Source organism: Sciurus vulgaris, assembly GCF_902686455.1.
Source record: "Sciurus vulgaris genome assembly, chromosome: 12".
NCBI lineage: Eukaryota > Metazoa > Chordata > Mammalia > Rodentia > Sciuridae > Sciurus > Sciurus vulgaris.
In genome coordinates, this window is record NC_136473.1 from 42730278 (window position 1) to 42752021 (window position 21744).

General features: G+C 30.8%; 1 protein-coding gene across 4 annotated transcripts in view; it reads right to left on the reverse strand.

The window, feature by feature from the left end:
* The window catches only part of ZEB1 (zinc finger E-box binding homeobox 1), a 159697-nt gene that overhangs the window by 105412 nt on the left and 32541 nt on the right, over nucleotides 1-21744 (reverse strand). The window lies entirely within an intron of this gene.

The following is a 21744-nucleotide window of genomic DNA, read 5'->3' on the forward strand; positions in this document are numbered from 1 at the left end:
TTCTACCACTGATTTAATGTTAAGTAGGTCAATTAGGTAGTTACTGATTTCTTTGAATGAAAAGCCAAGATAATATTTGTCTAGCTGAATATTTATGAATTTTTGAAGAACTTAAATTTCTCTACATTGAACATTAAATAATTTTGAACAAAAATTTTAAAATCTTTGTTATTATTACTCATGGAAAAAAACACAGTGGTCTAATGGCATTCACAAGTTTTCTATGTGAATAAAAGACAAAATCTGGCTTACTTAAGGTCACCTTTTACGGGGCTTAGGATATAGCTCACCGTTAAAGCACATGCCTAGCATGTACAAAGCTCAAGGCTCACTCCCTAGCACTACCAAAAAGAAAAACATAACAAAACAACAACAAGAACAACCAACTGATCAAAAAATAAAAGACGAAATAGTTGCCTTTTATAAAAGGCAAAGGAACTGAATGATAATTATCTTGTCCAAGTGAGGGGATAACTATAATCTATTTCAGAAATCAATACTGTTTTATAAAGAGCTTTATATTAGGCATTTAGACTCTTAAGAAATAATTTAAATAAAAATATAGGTAGTGTTCTAAGTTGTCATACTTTTTTTCCTTTTGAGAAATAGTTGTTTTCTGTATACCATCCCTCAAATTTCTTTTTATTATAACATTCGATTAAAGTTAGATTCACTAAATCTTGAATTAGACTTTACTAACAACAGGGAAAAGAGAAGAAAAATTTATTTTCCTTATATTAAGAAGCAGGTATTAGTTTCCCTAATTAATATAGAACTTGCTTACTTACCATTTCTAAAGTACTGTTAAAACAGTAAATGTACCTTATAATCAAAAGATCTTAAAGTACCCTAATCACTGAAAAAAATACCCTGGAAATAACTAAAATAACATTATTTATCTATTTTCTTGAGTTTCAATTACCCCCTTTTGAGAAAGGTATTTAAAAGAGACATAATTGATTTAAGTTATTATAGGTTACTCATTTTCTCCTTAATCCATCTTCAAGAATTTATCCTACAGTCTTACACTTTTAGATTGTAGGGTCATGTTAATGTAAACAACTAGGAAAGGTTCTAGTTAAAGGGCAGAACAAAAGAAAATCATTAGCACACTAACTGCTCTCATTTAAAGTGGCACATACTGGTAAATTAAAAATAAGTTTCTTAATAGTCTAATTTTTAATAAATGAGCTTTAATTTTCACAAGTATGAAATTTCAAATGGATGAAGGCTAGTTACCTAAATTCTTTGCACTTCAGTTTCTTTATTGATAAAATGAGACACTAGACTAAATCAGTGCTGATTGAACAAATTTTCTGTTACAAAGCCCTTAGAGAATATGATGAAAATTAAGGACATTCTTCCCAGCAAAAAGCATATACAAAATATTATTATAATATCAGAAGGTTCACAGACCCTCTGAAGCTCATACAAGGATTTCTGGGTTTCAAAAGGAGACTAGAAAATATTTCAGATCTTTTGATCTTTAAATTGTGATTTTGAAAATAAGGTTACTCTTTAAACAAAAGGAAGTCAATATTGAGAATAAAAGTAAAAACCTAAACACAACTCATTAATTTACTCATTGCTATTAAAGATATAAGCTAGAAAGGCTGAACACCTTACTTATATATAGATGTAGGTGTTAAGTTGACAAAATAATTCGTACCTTCAACATTAGAAGCAAAGCAAAACAAGATTCTTACATAAAACCCAGGATATTTCTAGATGTGGAAATGTATGACATTCACAGCTTTCAAATGACAATAAGATGTCTCACCCAAATCCCACCACTATCACCAGTTTCAATTGCTTCTCAAAGTGAAAAAGAAAACTATTATATTATGAAGACTATGTATGAGACCCAAATTTTAGGTAATTGTTTTGGGGAAAGGCAATACCTTCAAATCCTGTAATTTTTTATTTAAAAATAATTACTAGATTAGTTTTAGAAAACTTACCTGTAAATCTTGTTCTCTGAAGGAAATGCAGTAACTACAAACATACCTACACTCTTGGGTACATTCTCCTAAGCATGAATGGATTTGGAATGCACCATGACTTAAACTCTGAACTGCTGAACTGCCACACTGCACTGACAAGTGGTAACTAACTGCCTGGCTGGTAATATGAAGAGTTGACTCCAAAAGTCCTTCACTTGGTGAAGAGTATTGTTCCCACTGAGAGGGGTGTGGACCTGCTATAATTACTGTCCCTAGACAACATCAGTGGTTTCTCTGTAGAGCTCAAGGGTAGAACTGTACTACTGAAGATACTATATACTTAAAAAGTGGTACTAAAATTAACATGTTAAAAATGCTAAAGCTTCCAGGCACTGTGTCGTACCTCCCAGCAGCTTGGGAGGCTGAGGCAGGAGGATCTTGAGTTCAAAGCCTACCTTAGCATCAGTGGGCAACTCAATGAGAACCCATCTCTTAAATATAATACAAAATAGGACTGGGGATGTGGCTTAGTGGTTCAGTGCCCCTGAGTTCAATCCCTGGTACAAAAAAAAAAAAAAAGGTTGCTAAAACTAAGAATTAAAATATGTTCCTCTGTAAAGTAAGCCTTTAAGAAAAAGGAAAGATTCTGGTAAAAGAAATGATCATTTCCTGGGTTGGAATCTAATGCTCAATAACAAAGCAAATTACTACAAGTACTTAGATACTTTTAATATAAAGAAAGTCTTATTCTGTGTCTAGCAACCTAGTATTTTGTGTTAATACTTGCCAACTTGAGAGTTAAGTAACAGCTGCAGTGGTAACCAATTGTGGGAAAATGTTTGCAAATGGTCAGGACCCTAAGACTGCTAAGATTACTGTCAAGGGCAAATTGTTTTTCATAAAGTGTAGTACTTGTGATGTCCTGTTAGACAATTTATATTTCATAAAGGTGAGTAGCTAATCATTCAAGTTATAAGATTTCATAAACATTACACCTTAATATAATAATTTTGATTTAAAATGTTTAAATATGCAAGGACTGAGAAGACCTTGTTATATAAAATCACTTTTGTCCTAAACATCCTAGATAATCAAGAAGAAATAGTCTACAAATAATTTTGATTATCAAGACCCTTAATCTTTTAAACTAACAAATGTCCTTTTGCGATAAAAGAAAATCCTCTGCAAAGATTATCTATCCTCTAGTTCCACAAGTTTCTATGTAGCATGATGATGTCTTCCACTCAAGTTAAACAAGGGCAGGGTTGCCAAATAAAATATATGACACCCAGTTAAATGGGAATTTGGACAAAATATAGCATAGGACATAATTACACTCAATAATTATTTGTTATTTACTTGAAATGCAAATTAAAATGGGAATTGTTTTGTTTTGATTTTTGCATTCTGTTAATTAGGAAATATTAAACCATGAGAGCTCAAGGGGCCACCCAATGGACGTGCACATGGACAAGGCAAAAAAGGGAGCTCCATTTTTCTAGATCTGTATTTTCAAATATGTTAACTACCAAGTACATGTGACTATTAAGCACTTGAACTGTGGCTAGTCCAATATGAAACACTCCAGATTTTGAATGCTAGTATTAAAAAAGTAAAATATTTCATACTGATCAGATTTTGAAATATTATTTTGTATATAATGAGTTAAATAAAATGTTATTAAATTTGTCTTAAAAAACTTTCCAATGTGCCTACTAGTAAACTTAAAAATTATAGATGTAGCTTGTATTGTGGCCTGAATTATTTTTTTTATTAGTGTTGGTCTAGGTGTATTCAAAGAGAGTGTTGGGATAGAATTTTGTAGATGTCTTACCTCTAAAAAATAAATATTGATAAACATACAAGGCTGTATCTCTTACATCTCTAGTTGTTACGAGTAGGTAGGAAGCATGATCTATCAAGGAAACAAAATTTCTAGTAGAGATTGTTTGCATGGACTGATTCTGATTGCTTTAAAAACAAACACAAATATTATCCAATAGTACTGAAAGTCAAATCAGAAGCATGATTTTTAACAAATCATTCTTATACAATTCAATATAAATACTAGTATGTAAGTACATGCATGCATGTATGTATGTATGTTAAAAAATAAAATCTCCCAGCTATTTTCAATGGAAGAATCCCTCAGAATCAAACTACATATCATCAAAATCACAGAACAATGATTTATTTTGTTCTGTAATATGAATGGAGGTAGTATAAACTATTATTAAGACTCATTGGGAAAAGACCTAATTTTTTGATTGTCCAGACACAGAAGGCAACATTGTTTTTAAAAAATGTGTGTACAAGGGGAATTTTTAGATTAAAAACCTTAGTTATATTAAACCTTTAGCTTGGGTCAAAAGCAATTGATCTGTTTAGTCATCCTTAGATTCTTCCTTGCAATTCCAGTAGGTTTAGGTTTTAATTATGTTTTTTTTTTTTTCTCAGCTGGCTGAAGATTTCATACATTCATTCATTCTCTTCCACGCTATTATAAAAGCAAAAAGTATTTAACATGCTCTCACAGACAAAAATTCAAAGAAAATTGTCAACGTATGTATATAAAATTTCTAATCTCTCAATTATCTGTATTTCTTCTCTAATATAATCTACCTTATACCTATTTTGAAGTTTTAAATCATTAAAATTACCTGTAGCAAATCTAGTTCTAATTCCTCAACTATTTTTAACTATTTACATAAGAAGGAGTAAATTGGTTATCAAGGTTTTTCGAAAAAGGTCTAGTTTATATTTTTTCTAAATCTAACCACAAAAATAAAGGATTATTTCCCTATTTGATATCCTTTAAAGGATAAAGAAAGAATAATGGTTTTTAAAAGACATTAAAATTTATTTTGTATCAAAAATAGGCTGCCAGACAAAAATCAGCAAATTTCTCCTCAAATTTAATGGTCTACTAGAAGTTCACATTTTGGAGAACTAGTTTCCAAAAATCGCTTTAAGAAAAGATGAATGAAATGAAATGGACAGTTTCAGTTTCTTCATCAGTACTTTAACTCTTCTTTGTCAACAGTACAGTAACTTCCTGGGGATCAATCTTAAATGTTTTGTTAAACATTTAGTTTCTTCTTGGCAGCCAAAGTTATTCTTATCTAACAATGATCTATTTCTAATATGGATATGTTCAAACTCAGCAAGTTTCTTTCTGTTCTTCTCTATAGTCAATGAAATATATCAAAATGACATTTTAATTTAGTATTAGTCATTTTGAGAGGTATCAAAAAATCCACAAGAGAACCATAAACAATTTTCTCATGTTAGCTTTGGAAGTAAAGTCCAGACATAAACTTATTTACCATTCATATGGTTTCCCTGCTGGAACCAATATATTTATTGATCTTTTCCTGATAAAAGGAAAAAGTTCTAAGACAGGAAAAAATTGGTGATTTTAAGTAATTTATTTCAATTAGGTCCTGACAGAGGGAATGTTATGAACATTTTAAAAATTAAGAGAGTCTTTATTTCCATATTTTCTAAAGCTTATATAGACTACAAAATTATCTGAGGATCTTTCCTGAAGTAAAGGCAAGACATAGCTCAAAAAGATCATAAAAAGCAGTTCTTCAAACTGGTCATGCCAATTTGTCATCATTTCAAAGTTCTTAAACACAAATCTCAAAATATGCAAGAAGAGTTCTTGAGGAATTAACCTCAGCAATTACTAACTGATTTAGATAGGGAATGAAATGGAATATAGTATATACTTATACTATAATTAGGATTTTTTTAAATGAAACAAAACAAAGGGGCTGAGGGGTGTAGCTAGCTCAGTGGTAGAGCACTTACCTAGCATGTGAGGCTCTGGGTTTGATTCCCAGGAAAATACACACACACAAACACACACACACACACACACACACAGACAGACAATCTTCATACATCCCTACAACATGTCTCACTTTTAAATAATGAAAATAGCCTCTTGAGGGATGTGTGACATGATGTCCTACCAACAAGTGGCTGCCTGGGCTACCATTCTATGAGAAAGACTCTCAAACCCTCAATGGAGCATTCCAAAACCAGTTCTCTGTTAGGAGCTTGGGCCCAGGAGTGTGCACTCACTACATGGTGCTTACCTTTAGAGAACAAGGTGGTAGACACAAACTGATCAAGTTCTCACCCCACACCTCCAAGAATACTGACAAAGATCTGCAGCTCTCTTGGTACAGGAGGGACCTCTTTATAATCTTCTTGTGGTAGAAGTTTAAGATTTTCCTGGAGGAGAGAAAAGTAAAAAATTATACTGAGATCATACCATTTGTATCTAGTTTATCTTTCTGTATTACAAAATGAGATTCTGAAAAAAGAAATTAGATAAAATAATTCTAAAAATGACATTCTCTTCTTTCAAAAAATAATCTCCCCTAAATAGTGCATGTTTCAAATATTCCTTAAACCCAAAATCTTGAGTACTTCTACCTCTACCCTTTCTCTGATAAACTGAGAAGTGACAAAAATATGGGAAAACTCTATGATGTCAAATGATCATAGTTATAAGTTACATTTAAAAGAAAATCAGTACAACTAAACTGATTGAAAAGCAACAATTCAAACAGAGCTGGCAGAAATTTTCTCCTGACTCTCTATTTCCAAATAACATATATTTCATGACAATTAACAGAGAAAGCAGCCTGTTGTGTTAAATGCCACAGAATCATATAAGAATCACTCTACTAGAATAGAATGTAAAAACTTCATGAGGGAAATTAATTTTGGCTTCTGTGTTTATTTTTTAAAACATTTTAATTATCTGTAGAATTCTGAATAAGTATTGGCATATTGTAAACAATAAAAAACATCTGAGGAACAAAAATAAAAATAACCAATTAGTAAATATTTTCAAGGTCAAAACAAGAAACAATTTAAAGAATAAAAATGTCCTGAGGAGTTTGAAAATGTGGTAATAATATAAACCTTTAATCACATATTAAATAAATGTTAAGAAAATGTTTAAAATGCTTTATCTTAAAATATTCATGAGAAAATGTTAAAAATACATTATTCCAATCCAAACTCTGGAAAAAGAATGGTATGCTTTAAGATCAGGAAATCACACAGTGTACCTTAAAATGTATTATCAGATGTCAAATATAAGAATAAGAATATTAATATAGATGGAAATTAATATGCCTTAATACTTTAGTACTAATTTTTTCATCTCGTGGAAAGTAGATTAATAGAAACCCAGTGATAAAATGTTTGTATCTATGATTTGGCCTAAGTAAATCATCACCATAATATTATATGGAAATCAGAAAATACCATTCTATCTATATGATTTCCTTATATATGTTAAGTAAATATGTACCTTTTGCTCAATTTTTAAAAACACAATTTAAATAATATTAAATCCTATTCGTTTCCCTAACCTTGAAAGACTGCTATTAAAAATAGACTGACTTCCTTTTTGTTTCCCAACTCTTACCAAATTTGATAAATTAAGGAGAAAATGAAAAAAACCTGAAATAATAGATCAGTGGTATTGATAAAAGACTGAATGTGTGTTCTTTCTAAAATCCAATATGCAAGACTACTAGAATCAAAAGAAACAACTATTTATAAACTACTGGATTCCATCTGAATCCAAATTCTGAAAATGTGAAATTAGTCACATTTGGTATAGACTACCAATTTGGTATAGACTACCAATTATTGTGTAGCCAAAATCACAATAAGAAAAAAAGTAATAAATTCAGGATTTATACTTACTCTGTATCACTGAAATAATGCTTTAACTGACAGTTTATACCTTGAGTATAGCAGTAAAAAGAGTTCCACATTTCACAAATACTTCAATTTAGTATCTTATATCAGGGAATCAGACTTAAAAGGAAATAAAAATTTTTTAAAAATCCTTTAGGTTAAAAAATATAAATAATATATATGTAAATATATATAAAAGCTCACTAAATGTAAAATAAGTTTTTATATTTTAGATATCTTATAAGCCTCTGAATTAACTTTGAGGAACAGGGGTAAAGTTAGTTGCAAATAACTGAATGCAATAAATAATATGCCAAAAAGAACTACAAAGAGGTGAAGAAGAATCCAAAGTTGAAAATTTTACATGAACTGAAAAAGACTGTAAAAGCTTAATGAAACTGTGAGGCTAACCAATGTGAAAAAAAGCAAACAATCTCCCAAGACAGGAACTGATTAGGAACTCCTTTAAAGTCTTCATTTATGTTGATGTTGGTGAATAACAGATTCTTTGATTTATTTCCACTAGAAGGAAAGACGTCTAAGTTTACTACACTCAGAGGTTTAGTGCCAAAATTTAAATTTCACTTCCAAGTACAGATAATAATCTGCCATACTAAAAACTCATTTTAAATTCCTTATGAAACTCTGTAGGAATCTACATTCTCTCTTTCAAAATGACCAGTGTTTCACTTACTATCTCCAGGGAAGAACTGTTTTGTTTCCCAGTATGGCCCCACATTCTAGAATACTGCTCATGACTAATATTCTGCTCACACCACCAAGTTTCCAAGCAGCTTCATTTACAAGACTTGTCTACCTTTCAACCAGATGAGATGGGTGATATGCCTGGATAACACAGAAATATTACATTGCTGTACAAATTTCTAAACAAGAAAAGAAACTGACAGTACTCATTTAATCATGAACTGGTCTGTAGCCCACACTTCAAGAAGTACTGATCTAGGTCAGGAAAGTGTGAGAAGGAGGAGGGAATGATGTGGACTGTGCTCTGCTCAATGACTAAGAAAATAATCTGCTGGTGTCTATTATCTACTCTGCATTTGTAAATTCACAAAGCATTTTTTTAAATTACTGGAGTGGTTGATTTCACATCTAGGAAGAAACTAAAGTGGCATACAAGCAGAAAGAGAGAAACATGAGCTCATAAGTTAATCATAGGAACTGGCATAAATTACAGAACGAAGGCCATGTCTCTTAACTTTTACTAAACATGAAGTCAGAAGGAAATTTTATAGTTAAACTTCAGGGGCAGAGAGGTATCTTCTAGCACCTAAATTACACATCTATACTTGCATCAATATCACTGTTTTAGATACTGTTGCTTTTTAACACCTAATATTCAGTAAGGCAAGACTTGCTCTCATCACAGAATCACTGGAAAATAAATTTTACAAATTTTGAAAATTAAACCTAAAAATCTATCTATTGCTTTTAGTCAAATAATTTGTCAATATTCTAAATTCAGAAACAGTTTCTATTTATTTGAATCCTAAAATTTTTTCTTATATAATTTTTTTTCTAAAAATCTCTATAATTAGTACTAAGTATTATGCTTTGTTTGCTACTATTCTGAGTAGGGTTTTTTTTTCAGTATTTTTTTGGCTGACATAATGACCCAGTATGTCTGGCATTTTGTTTTTCATTATTTAAATACAGAATCTTAAAACTGGTTGCCTTAGATTTTCCAGGAAATCGGTCATGACATCTAATAATGAAAGTTTTGTTTTTATTTCTTATACAGCCTTTTTTCCTTAATAGTATTAAATCAAAATGTGGTTACTGGTAATTGATAAATAAACTAATAATAAAAATGGTGATTGTTTCATTACTGAATTTATGTTAATCTACTGTACTGTCTCAGTGATACTGCTGTGTTTGCTGATTTAATTAAGTATCCTACTCTTTGAAGTTCAACTTATCCATAACTCATCACAATAGAGAATATTTGATAAACAGGGCTGGGAAAAGGTATCCAACTCCTATACAACCAATATTATATATGTTGAATACAGAATGCTGACAATATTTATGAAAAGCAAATAAGAAATATCTTTATTCTATAAAAGACCCCACAATTATATAAAAATCAGGTACTCAATGTGGTATGTGGTCCTTCTATCTTAAGTTACTTCTAGATATTACACTAGGTATTTAGAAGACAATATTTAAAACATCAGTCTTCTTTCTAGGATAATGAATTTATTTAGGAAATTTCTTCAACGAATATATACCACTACATGTAGAAGGGGTGGTAGATTTAAAACTTTATTATCTTTCAAACTCTAATAACAGAATTGATTCAGAGAACAATGAAAAATGGATGAAACAACGAGAAGAAAGTTTGTTGGAAAACTCTTGATAGAGACTGGGCTGTGACAAACAGACGCTACATGATGCTCCATGATGGGATGCAGTATGAAGCAATATAACCCATGTATGAAATAGTCCTATCTTCCTCCACCTTCAGTTCAGTTTCAAAACCAAAGCTGAATCAAATGAAGGTTACTTTTTTTCTTTCTTTTGTTTTGTTTTGTTTTTTTAGCTAACTGCTAATTTACAGAAAATGTAGGGGCTAGAAGAACAAGTTAACAGGGAGAAGCTAGAATAATCCAGAAGGGGGAGTACACTACAGGATAGTTAATTTTGCTTATTTAAAAGTCAGGAATAGGGAGGAAGAAAGGAAGAAGAGAAGAAAGGAAAGGGAGATGGAGGGAAGTAGTAGTGAGAAAAGACATTTGAATTATAGAGTAGTCCTAAAAACCAAAAGTTATATAGATTTTGTTTAGATTCTGAATGGACAACCCAAATATAAAATGACATTTTGCAGTCAAAAGGAAGGGAAAGTGAATGTAGAGATAATTTGAATAAGTAATTATTGTTAATCTTGTTGGATATAATAAAGAAAATATTGGTATATATGAAAAATATCCTTTTTTAAAGAGATGTATACTGAGGAATATAAAAGTGAACAGACTTGAGACCTGTGATCTGCTTCAAAAATGGTTGAGTAAAAGGAGAAAGTAGATAAAGCATGTGGCCAGATATTGGTAATTGTTAGATATGGGCCATTGATATCTGGGGTTTATTATACTAGTCTCTCATGTATGTTTGAAATTTTTCACAGTATTTTTTTAATTCAGGTTTCTGAAACATTACCTATTAAATCGAATGCATTCTAGTATAAATAAACACAGAACTATCTACTACTAACCTATTATATTAACAAATGCTCACAACCAATACAAAGCAAGGATGCAATAGATATGATAGAGTGCTCTGAATATGACTGGCATATATTTGCCTATGCTTCAAGATTCATTTTTAAACTAAATTTGACTTGCACATACTGTTACTGTGTATGTGTTTATTTCAAGAGGGAAAGTCCTTTGTAAGTTCTACTTCAACAATACTGTAGGAAATAAAAATTTTAAATAAAGTATTTTGTATCCCCTAAACAAAATGCATCAATAATCTAATTTTCTACAATGCATATATTCTTATTAGCCCCATTTTAGAGATTAGGAAACGAAAGCACAGTAGAGTCACACAACTTTCTTCAGATTGCAAACCTTATAAGTTTCAGAGTTAATAGCCAGGATGACTCTAGAGACCAACTGCTTAACTATAATTTGGAAATATTTAATGTAAAACTGCTTCAAATAATTTTATTAAATGGTTTCTATAATACATGTGGATAGGCATTTATGAGTTTATTCAGTTCATATTCACATTTCTCAATACCTCAGAAACTTGAAGATCTTTCCACAACAGTTTCTCATTTTAAATAAGCTATATAAGTAATAAGGCTATCACAGTCTTACTAATTTTGAGGATATATTTTCAAAGACTTCCTGTACAATTTTTATGTCATAATGAATAACTTCATTTCAATGAGGAAAGTGAATTAAGTTAGCCTACTACAGATCAATTCTCAAGATATCCTTAAGAAAGAACTGCTGTATTTATAATGTCAAAAAGCACTATACCTCTATTATAATTACTTATTTAACGTCTATGTTCACTCCCAAACTATAACCTGGGGATCACATTAGTCTCATTTATGTTTATGTCCCTAATGCCCAGTGTAAGGCACAACATATAGCACAATGTAAGAATTTATGGAATGAATAAATGGGATTTACTCTTCTATCACTTAGGTTTATTTAGTAAAGATCCCACCACAGGAAGTAGTTTAATACTGCTATAATAATGACTTCATATGAAATTTAATATTTTTATAATTATTATCAATACATACATTTTTAGAGAAGTGACAATTGTTTCAGATAAATTCTTGTGATATATATCAGCAATAATCCTTCTTTATAAATGTTATAACTTCTTAAAAGAATGAATGTTGGAAGGGACCCAATTTTATTTTACACATTTAAAAGCTTTTTCCTTATACTGAAATGAAAACATTTTTTTCTTTCCCAAACTATAAACAATAACTTCTATTAAAATTTGCCTTTTTCATTTAAATTTCTAATTGTTTCCACTAGAATTAACCAGTTAATTCCAAATTCATTTCTTCTGACAGTATTAGCTCCAAAAATTCAATATTAAATTCGTACATTATACCATATACAGACACTACGCTATTTGCTATGTTAAAAAGTTATATTGCAAAAAGTTGATGATTATTGGTAGACCTTTGCTTTAGAGACAAGTCATTTGTAATTCATTCCAATAAAAGAAATGCTGTATATCATTGTCTACCTGTGATAGATAAAATTTGTGTTTTAAATTCTCTGTGTAGCTAAATGCCTAATTCTCCACCTGACATTACAGACAAAGCAAAGCTAATTCACAGGACCAAAAGGAGATGTTAAGAACATACTGCAAGGCATAATATGCAGCAAGAAATGTTTTCCCCAGGCACTCCTTCTGAGAGACCCAGGAAAGACAACATTCTCCCAGCCTAACAAGTGGAATTGTTTCAATCTCTGAGCTAAGACATTCAAATTAGTACTAGAAAGTCAGTTTGGTGATCTCCTTTTTGAATATGTCCAAAAAATCCTAAACTGAGTAGTTATTACAAAGATTAAATTCAACATAATTTTAAGTGAAAAGTTAACACTGTACTTAATTTGGATTTTGCCATCTGAAAAAGATCTGTATTCATTTAATATTTAAATACCTTACATATTTCAAGAAAAAATTAAGGAAAGACCATTTCTATTTGAAAAGTAAGCTTTTCTGATTTAAGTTTCATGCTAAATTGTACACACAGATTCAATTTGTTAATACTGAAGAGCTGAATAAAGAATATCTAGCACAGTGGTACAACTATAGTTCACAATTACTTATTACGTATTTTAGGACTATATAGAAAAGAGGAGTTCAAAGGCTGCAAACACAAAGAAATGAGGAAAGGGAAATGCTAATTACCCTAATCTGATCAGAACAGGTTGTAATACATGTAAATAAAAATCAAATCAAATCTAGTCTTCTAAGAGAGAGTATTCAAAAAATGTTCACAGATTTCACATATAAAAATAACATGATTATTTTTCAAACATCACTAGTCTTTACATAAAAGTCTATGTTCACAGGAAAAGTATAAATAGTTAGGGATCCAAATGTCCTACCATTTTATTTTCCAAGGTTTAAGAAATATGTACACATTAAAATAAATGAGAAACTTAAGTCTTAAATTCTTTTCTTTAAAAAGGGATAAAGCTGATTAAGGAAATCAACTACTGTTAAACATATCTGCATGTAACAACTTTAAACCAGTTGAAGAAATCAGGGTCCTTCTTCTTGGTATTCATTCCTGAAATGTTAAAGATCCTATAAGAATTTCTCTTTCATAAATAAAATTCTCATATAAGATTTCTGCTTAGACAAGGTTTTATTGGAAATGGCTAAGAAATCTAAGGAAACAGAATAGAAGCATAAAAAATGTATTTCTCCATGGTTAGGATTTAGTCATTACAATACCTTGCTTGGAAGATTTTCAGTTAACAGAATTATGAACTTTAAAAAGTTCAAAAAAAAGTTATCACTTTACTTTAAGAACCAAATGTGTGGTCCCTGTGCTTTATTTATATACCAATCATCTTGCTTCTACTCTCATAACAACTTAGGACTTTTCATGTATTGGCTCCTTTTCATAGAACTGGTTACAATTTTACATTTGTTTGTAAAATTATATCTACAATGTAATTTCCATCCACACTGGAAGTCCAAGAGTAGTTAGGGAATATCTCTGTTTTTAATCTCAGCATTTTATTCTCTGTACCTAGCTAAATGGATAACACATAGTAGATATTTTATAAAATTTGAATTACCAGATAGATATACTGAGGATGGTTGTTACCATCTAGAGTACTTAGTTCACTGTCAATATTTGAATGATTATATGGCAGATACTGAGCTAGTTACTTGTCACAAGTGCTATTTCTGATATGCTATTAAGCTCTAGAAACACCTAAAAACATGACTGGATTCAATTAATATCATTTTGATATCTCTAATTAAGCAAGAAAAAATAAATTATGTCACTCTAAAAAGTTCTAAGCTTGAAAACAGAACTACAATTTTGTAATTCATCAGTCATTATATAGATATCATAAAACTAATATATCCATGTAGACAGTAAGAATAGACTTTGATAAACATCAATTTTAGATTTCACTTTCTACTCCTGTCCAAAGTCGACATAAGTAATCAGGGATCCAACAGGACAATAAAGTGATATGTAGGTACCAAATACATTTCAGAGAAAAATATAAGTTTAAGATCTTGTGAAGTATAAAAATGAGGCAAATTTCAAAGTTGTTCTAGTGGAAACATGAGAAAAGGAAGATATATCAATTTTATCATCAAAATTTGATACTATGCTGTACTATGAATAGCTACTTTTTATTTTGAGTATGTAAATAGCATATCATGCAAATTTAACATTTTCTCCAAAAGTGGAGTAGCAATTTTTAAGGTATAGCAGCATTTTAGAGACCTAATGTTAAACTAAAAGGATTTTATTATTTGATGCTATACCTTTTTCTTACATTATCTTATAATGGAGGTTTAAAATAAAACAGTATTGAACAGACTACTACAAAATTTATGACATATACTTTTTAATGTCCAGCACCTATGAATCTGAATAGATAAATGTGATTTGGTAGATATTTTTGAAAATTTTAAATTTCACTTGAGCAATATTTATAATATGCTAATTTAAAAGGTTATTAGCTATAGAACTACAAAAATGAATTTGTTAAAATGAACACAAACTATAATTTTTCACACATTGTTACTATGTTCTTAACATTAAGTACACAAAACTTTCTGCTCATCTACAAAACCATTCTTTGCATTTATTTTACTAAAAGTATAAGTAATGCATATATAAATTCAAACATTTGGCATTAATTATCTCATTTTAGAGTTAAATTACTCTGAAATTTTAATTTAAATACAGTAAATTGATATGCTTTACAAACATATATACATAATTTAAATAAAGATGCTTACCATTGATCTCCTTTTGATAGTCACTCCATTAGTCTTTGTTGACAGTGCCTTCCTATGTCAAGCAGACAGTAGCCAAATCACAAAATGACATTTGGATGCTCATGTCTTCAGATGGAGTTTTCGGCCAATTGCCAGTTGAGAATTTAAACTGAAAACTAAATTACCCAAACTTTATTAAATTGTTCCTGTACCCACCAAGCGATAATGAGCAATGACTCTGAACTGGAAAATAAAGTGATCATGATCTTTTTTTAAGCAGTTATAATATGGTGTCTGAAAAGGAATGCTATGGCCAAAAAATATTCCCTACATTTCTGGAATCTTTAGAGAACAATTTTAAGTAATTTCAAACCCTCCCCAAGAAGTTTTCTCAATTTTCCTGTAACCCAAACTAATTCATGATAAATATGGTATTTATTCAACAATGTAATAAATTATGAAGTCACAAATTTAAATCCTATCAAACATTGCCATCACCTAACTGTAATGTTGCCGTCAAAACTATTATTTATATTTATAAAATATTTACTAAATCATAGTTGTAGTATACATATCATAAAAGAACTTAAAAGTTACTGATGAAACATGCCCTGCCTGCAAACATTTCTGGTATTGAAAATTGAAAATTTAGGGTTATCAATTTCTAATTACAATACAAAAATGTCTCAGCTAATTTTCTGTATGAACTGAGGTTCGATTTCATTTGATCATAGCTACCACTCTTTGTAGATCTTGCCAATAATACATGATTTTTAATCATTAGGTTTTATGATTATTCAGTTGCATGGTATCAAGTATTAGGCATATTAAATTGTTTCCAAATGTTGCTAAGATATACCTCAGAGCCCTTATATCATTTATGCTCAGCTATAAATTGGCACCTTTCAACAGTTATTATTTATACTCAACAATTTAAGTTAAAGTCAAAACATGAAAGGAAAGGAAAGCATGTCCTTATATTCCTAAACCATAATGCTTACTTCTGATTAAAAATAGTTTCTAGAAGTCAACTACAGAAGGTTCAAAATTAAGTGCACATGACTATAAAGCTACAAGAATGAGACAATCCTAAACATGACACCTGCCCCAAATCTTATATTCTATGCATGATCCTCCTTTCTCCCTCTCATAAATGTATATGCACAACTACCCAAACTATACCCTGACAGATGTTATAACTGACACCAAGGGGATATATAAGAAAAATTTAAGATGAATAATCAGCGTATGATTAAATCAAGAGAAACTGGCTTCATAATCAAAAATCTAGAGTTTAATAAAACTACAATATCTTTGAGTTAGATATCCTAGAAACAGGCTTATTCCATTCTATTCAATAATTTTAATCCAAAATCCTCAATAGCCATAATTCATAAATATTCAGAGGTTTAACAGTATTCTGTCCTAGCTGCTCTGAGATACAAAAGAAAGATTGATTAGTTTCCTTTCTCAAGGAGTTTATAATGTAAAATTTGACAGGGTGTATATGTATGCAGGGATGGGGTGGTGCATAAAGACAAACAGCTAGATTTCCAAAACAGAAGCAAGAATGGTTTATCATATATGGGGCTAATCTGAGAAGACCTTTTTCAAGAAGTGTTTTTAATGTAGAACATATACAATTGCTTTTTTCTTATTTAGCCTAATAAAACCCACAAAACAAACTGTGATTAAATATAGAATGTAGCTGTGAAGTATTACATGTCCTCACTCTGGAATATCAAGGATAATTTTCTTGTTCAAATGAAATTAGAGAACATGGATATATCCCCTCCCCACAAAACATTTAAGCTTACAGTATGAGAAGCAATTCTGCTCATTTCACTCATTCTAATGATTGCAATCATCAAAGTAGTCATTTTTAATTTTTAGTAGAGGAGTCGATACTAAAAAGTCACAATCATATTAACAAAATCATTAATCAAAAATCACAAAATTATTTTCTTGGTATGAATAATAACATACCCTACACAAGAGTGCTAATTTCAGAACATTGATCCAGGAGATGAACAGCAAGTGACTTGGCAATGTGTGTACTTTCATATAATCTTGATAAAGTTAACTAACACACTTTTAGGGGTTTTAAAATTCAACACTACCCCTTCATTTTATAATTAAATATACAGGCCCAGTAGTATGATGTTATTTGCCCAAATCATATAACTAGTCAACAATAAAATCATAACCCCTTAAGAACAATACATGCTTCATTTACCATGATCAAGGAAATAGTTGAACCTCAGAAAAGGAAAAAAAAAAATTTCTTTTTTTGGTACCGGGTGCCACATCCCCAGTCTTTTTTGTATTTTACTTAGAGACAGGGTCTCGCTGAGTTGCTTAGGGCCTTGCTAAGGTGCTGAGGCTACCTTTGAACTAGCAATCCTTCTGACTCAGCCTCCTGAGCCGCTGGGATTACAGATATGCATCACCGTGCCAGGCAGAAAAGGAAAAATTTTGGTAGGAAAATTTCCACTTTTCAATTTCCATGTTAACCTCAAATATTCAGCTCATCAGCCCCAGAAAATACAAAGAATCCATTTAAAAAGCTAGAGAAAAAGGGTGTATGATCAACTTAAATCTAATACCTACCTCCTCTCTACACTATTGGTTTTAAGGTGAGCATTCATCCTTATACGTATTTCTCACAGACCAAGAACAAGAGTTTTACAGAATATACAAAATTTTATCAAAACCCTCTAAAAAAGACAATTCTCTAGAATTTTCCCTGGCATCACATCTATTTTTTTTTTTTTAATTTCTGGCATCCTATTATTCAGTTTTTCATAGACATGTCTAACAGTGGACAACAATAGAAATACAGAATCCTATATTGACTGTTTCAGGTGAAATACCTTGTACAAACCATACATGAATGGGCAGAAAGGAGAAGTTTTAAAAATTTATAAATGAGAAATATAAAAAGAAATAGTTGAAACACTGTTTAGATTTAGTTGTAAGAATAAGTGGTGTACACTACCTCAATTTAGATTCCATTGTCTACTTGAAGTCACAACTCACAAAATGTTTATGAGAATACAGCGTACTTTTAAAGATTCAACTAGTCTCAGACGTCAGAGCACTCATTAGGCAACATATAAAATCATTCGCCAAAACTTTTTTGGTCAGTGATGTCAAACAAATTTGATATACCCTCCCTTCACCTGATAGTCACCACTTTTAGCTGTACCCCACTGCCCAGAGCCTATGTACTAAAAGGGCATAAAATATTCTTACCTATTACTAAAAGACAAGATTTTAACATATAAAACCAAGATTATCTTATTCTATTAAAACAAAAAATATACTCTTAATGGGTTTTACTTATATTCCATTTGGTTACCAAGTAACATGTTAATATTTCATATACATGTGAGAGGATATTTTTTGAGTGTCTAGATAGGAATACATATTTTTTATTTCCATTTTTTCACTCTGGTTCTATCAAAGTACCACAGTATATACATAAATGAGTTATATTTTGTAATCTGATCGAAATGGGTTAAATAAAAGCTATGAAAAGTTACAAAAGTTACACAATAGTAGATACACAATTTATTAGAGCACTTACACAGTATTGTTTCAGGTAGCACTGTTGTGGCCCTAGTAAATGCAAAATGGCCTTGAGAATGCTGGGCTTTAAAAAAAATAAAAGTACATAATTTGGTCAATATCTATGGGTTCCAAATATTCAGGAGAAAAATTTCACTGTTGCTGACAGGTACAAAGTAGTTATACCTATGGTTACAACAGTACTGAACATACCCTTATCTTGTCATTATTCCATGAACACCACAACTACTTAAATAGCATTTACATTGCATTAGGTATTATAAGTAATCCAGAGATGGTTTGAAGTATATACGAGAGGACTGGGTAGGTTATATGCAAATACTACATAGTCCATTTTCTGTAAGGGGCTTTGAGAATATATAGATTTTGGTACCTGCAGCATCCTGGAATCAATCCCCTTCATATATCAAAGGACAACAATACTTGGTTCTACGTCACCATTTAACTTTGCACTGGTTTATAGGTTTGGTTATTACTAAAACAATTCAATATGATTAGACTTACTGACTGAAAAGTAGGTTTCCCAAATTTTAACAATATTTTTCTTTCATCTGAATTTATATTTTCATTCTTCAAAAATATTCCAGCACATTTTACTCATATGATCAACCAACTTAATATTAATATTTATTAATAAAGATATCTTAAGAGCTACCATATTTTAGAGATAATGAGTTAATCCTTATAACATCACATTAAAATAGTCAAATGCCATTTCTGAAGTTGATAAGCCATTATTCTTTTTCGTCTCCTTTTTTTTTTTCTCAGTACCAGGGATTGAACCCAGGGCCACTTAACCCCTGAGCCACATCCCTGTCCCTTTTTATGTTTTATTTTGAGCAAGGGTCTCACTAAGTTGCTCAGGGCCTCGCTAAATTGCTGAGGCTGGCTTTGAACTTGCAATCCTCCTGCCTCAGTCTCCTGAGTTGTTGAGATTATAGGCATGTGCTACTGTGTTCAGTTATGAACCATTTATCTTAAAAGCATAAGGAAAGAGAACCAACACTTGTTAAAACACCCCCTACACTACATATAAGTCACTTGATTTTTAATCCTCACAACTCAGAGAGATAGGTATAACATACCCATTTTACAGATATGAACTTATTTAAGGTCCTGGAACTATTAAATGATCCAGGGATAATTACTATCATTATCTGTCTAGCTATAAAGTCAAAGTTCTTCCTTCTTACAATAACTATCTGGAACACTGCCAGGTATCATGCAAATGAAGAGGCTATGGTATAAAGAGGTAGGTACATGAAGTAGAGTGGAGTGCTAAGTGAAGTGAAAGCAAACATCATAAAGTCCAAGCACTTATTCACTGAAGTGCTCTTTGAGTCTATTAAGAAGCCTCATTATATGACTTTATTCACTGAAATCTTCTCTGTACATTAATAGCTATGCAAATTAATAATAAGTTTTGAAAAACAAGGCACTATTTACAAAAACACGAAGCAGCAATAGCTACTGAGAATTGTTTTTTGAAAGGACAAATGACCCTGTAACATACTTTAGTAGTCCTTGAAGATAATGTATTAAATATTAATCAATAATACCAAGTTATCAAAATATATAAAGCTTTCTAAGATATTTTATAATAAGAACAGTTGATATGAAAAGTTTTAGTAACCAAAGAAGATAAGCATTTATTTTTGGAAATTTTATTCATCAAATGTTCAATAATGTTAGATGAACAAAGCATTAAATTTATCCAGAAACCTTGGGGAAGTGTCTATGCTAACATTGTATGCTTTCCCAATGGATATAATATGCAAAATCAATCATCATAAATTAAGTAGGAAAAAAATTAAAAATCCCAAAAGGTACAAAGTTCTTAATTTTAAGGAAAGAAAAACCATGGACACCCCTTTCAATGATAAGAAATATTTCAAAAATGGAATTTTAGCTCCTAAAGCACTTTGTAAATGAAGGTGAATTTTTTGTTGTGCTAATCTCTTCTTCTCTCCTTCTTCCCTGCCTCTTCTTTATATAGCACTTAAACTGTCTCATTTTACTTGAAGAAAAATGCTCCACCATCTAGTATTAAAGTATGAAACAACTTTACATTTTAAATTTACAAAGGGTAATTAATGCAGAGTTCTGAGGCTCTCAATACAAAATTCCATAAATGTTGGATCTTTAAAAAGTGATACAACAGAACAAAGATTCTCCCTAGAATTTTAAACAAGATTTCACAGAATATTTAGTATGGCAGTTGGTAATTTAACATATGTGACCCTTTGTACAGCAACAGTTCTGAAACTTAGCTGCCAAGAGCTCATTTATTTGCTTTGTGACCTTAATTTAGGGGAAAATACATAAGAAGACCAATTTGACACAAAGAATTAACACAGTTCTGTGCAAATATAAGTAAATATGGTTTAGTTGAAAGGGAATCAAATAATGAAAAGCCAGAGCATGGTAAAAGAACTAAACTGGAAAATGAGAAGCATAAACCATTTGGCCTAGATTTGTTTGTAATGACTCTGTGACCCAGATACTGAACAATATTTAGAAATCTAGAAACTTAAATAAATGAAACATATGGTGACCAGGTTAAATATTTTATTCAAAGTGATAGATACTTAGCTAATTAGCATTTTGTATATAGTTTTTTTTTTTTATTTTTAAAGTAAGTTATCTTTTTTGCTACATAAAGATCCCACACACCTCTCACCTTTATATAATCAGACTATAGGACACTACCTTCTACAGAGATTATGATACAAAAATCCTTAAGAGTGGAGGAGAAAGAGAGTACACCTCTTGGGTTTGTTTGTTGTTTGCCTGTTTGTCAAACTGGGGATCAAACCCAGGACCTCACACATGCTAAGCAGGCCATCTACCACTGAGTTACTTGTCCCTCCAAATACCCAAGAACTCACTCACACACACACACACACACACACACACACACACACAAATACACACACAAGTAACATTTAAGAAACTGTATTTCCCTGAACTACCTTTGCTTCATTTGTGGTCCACA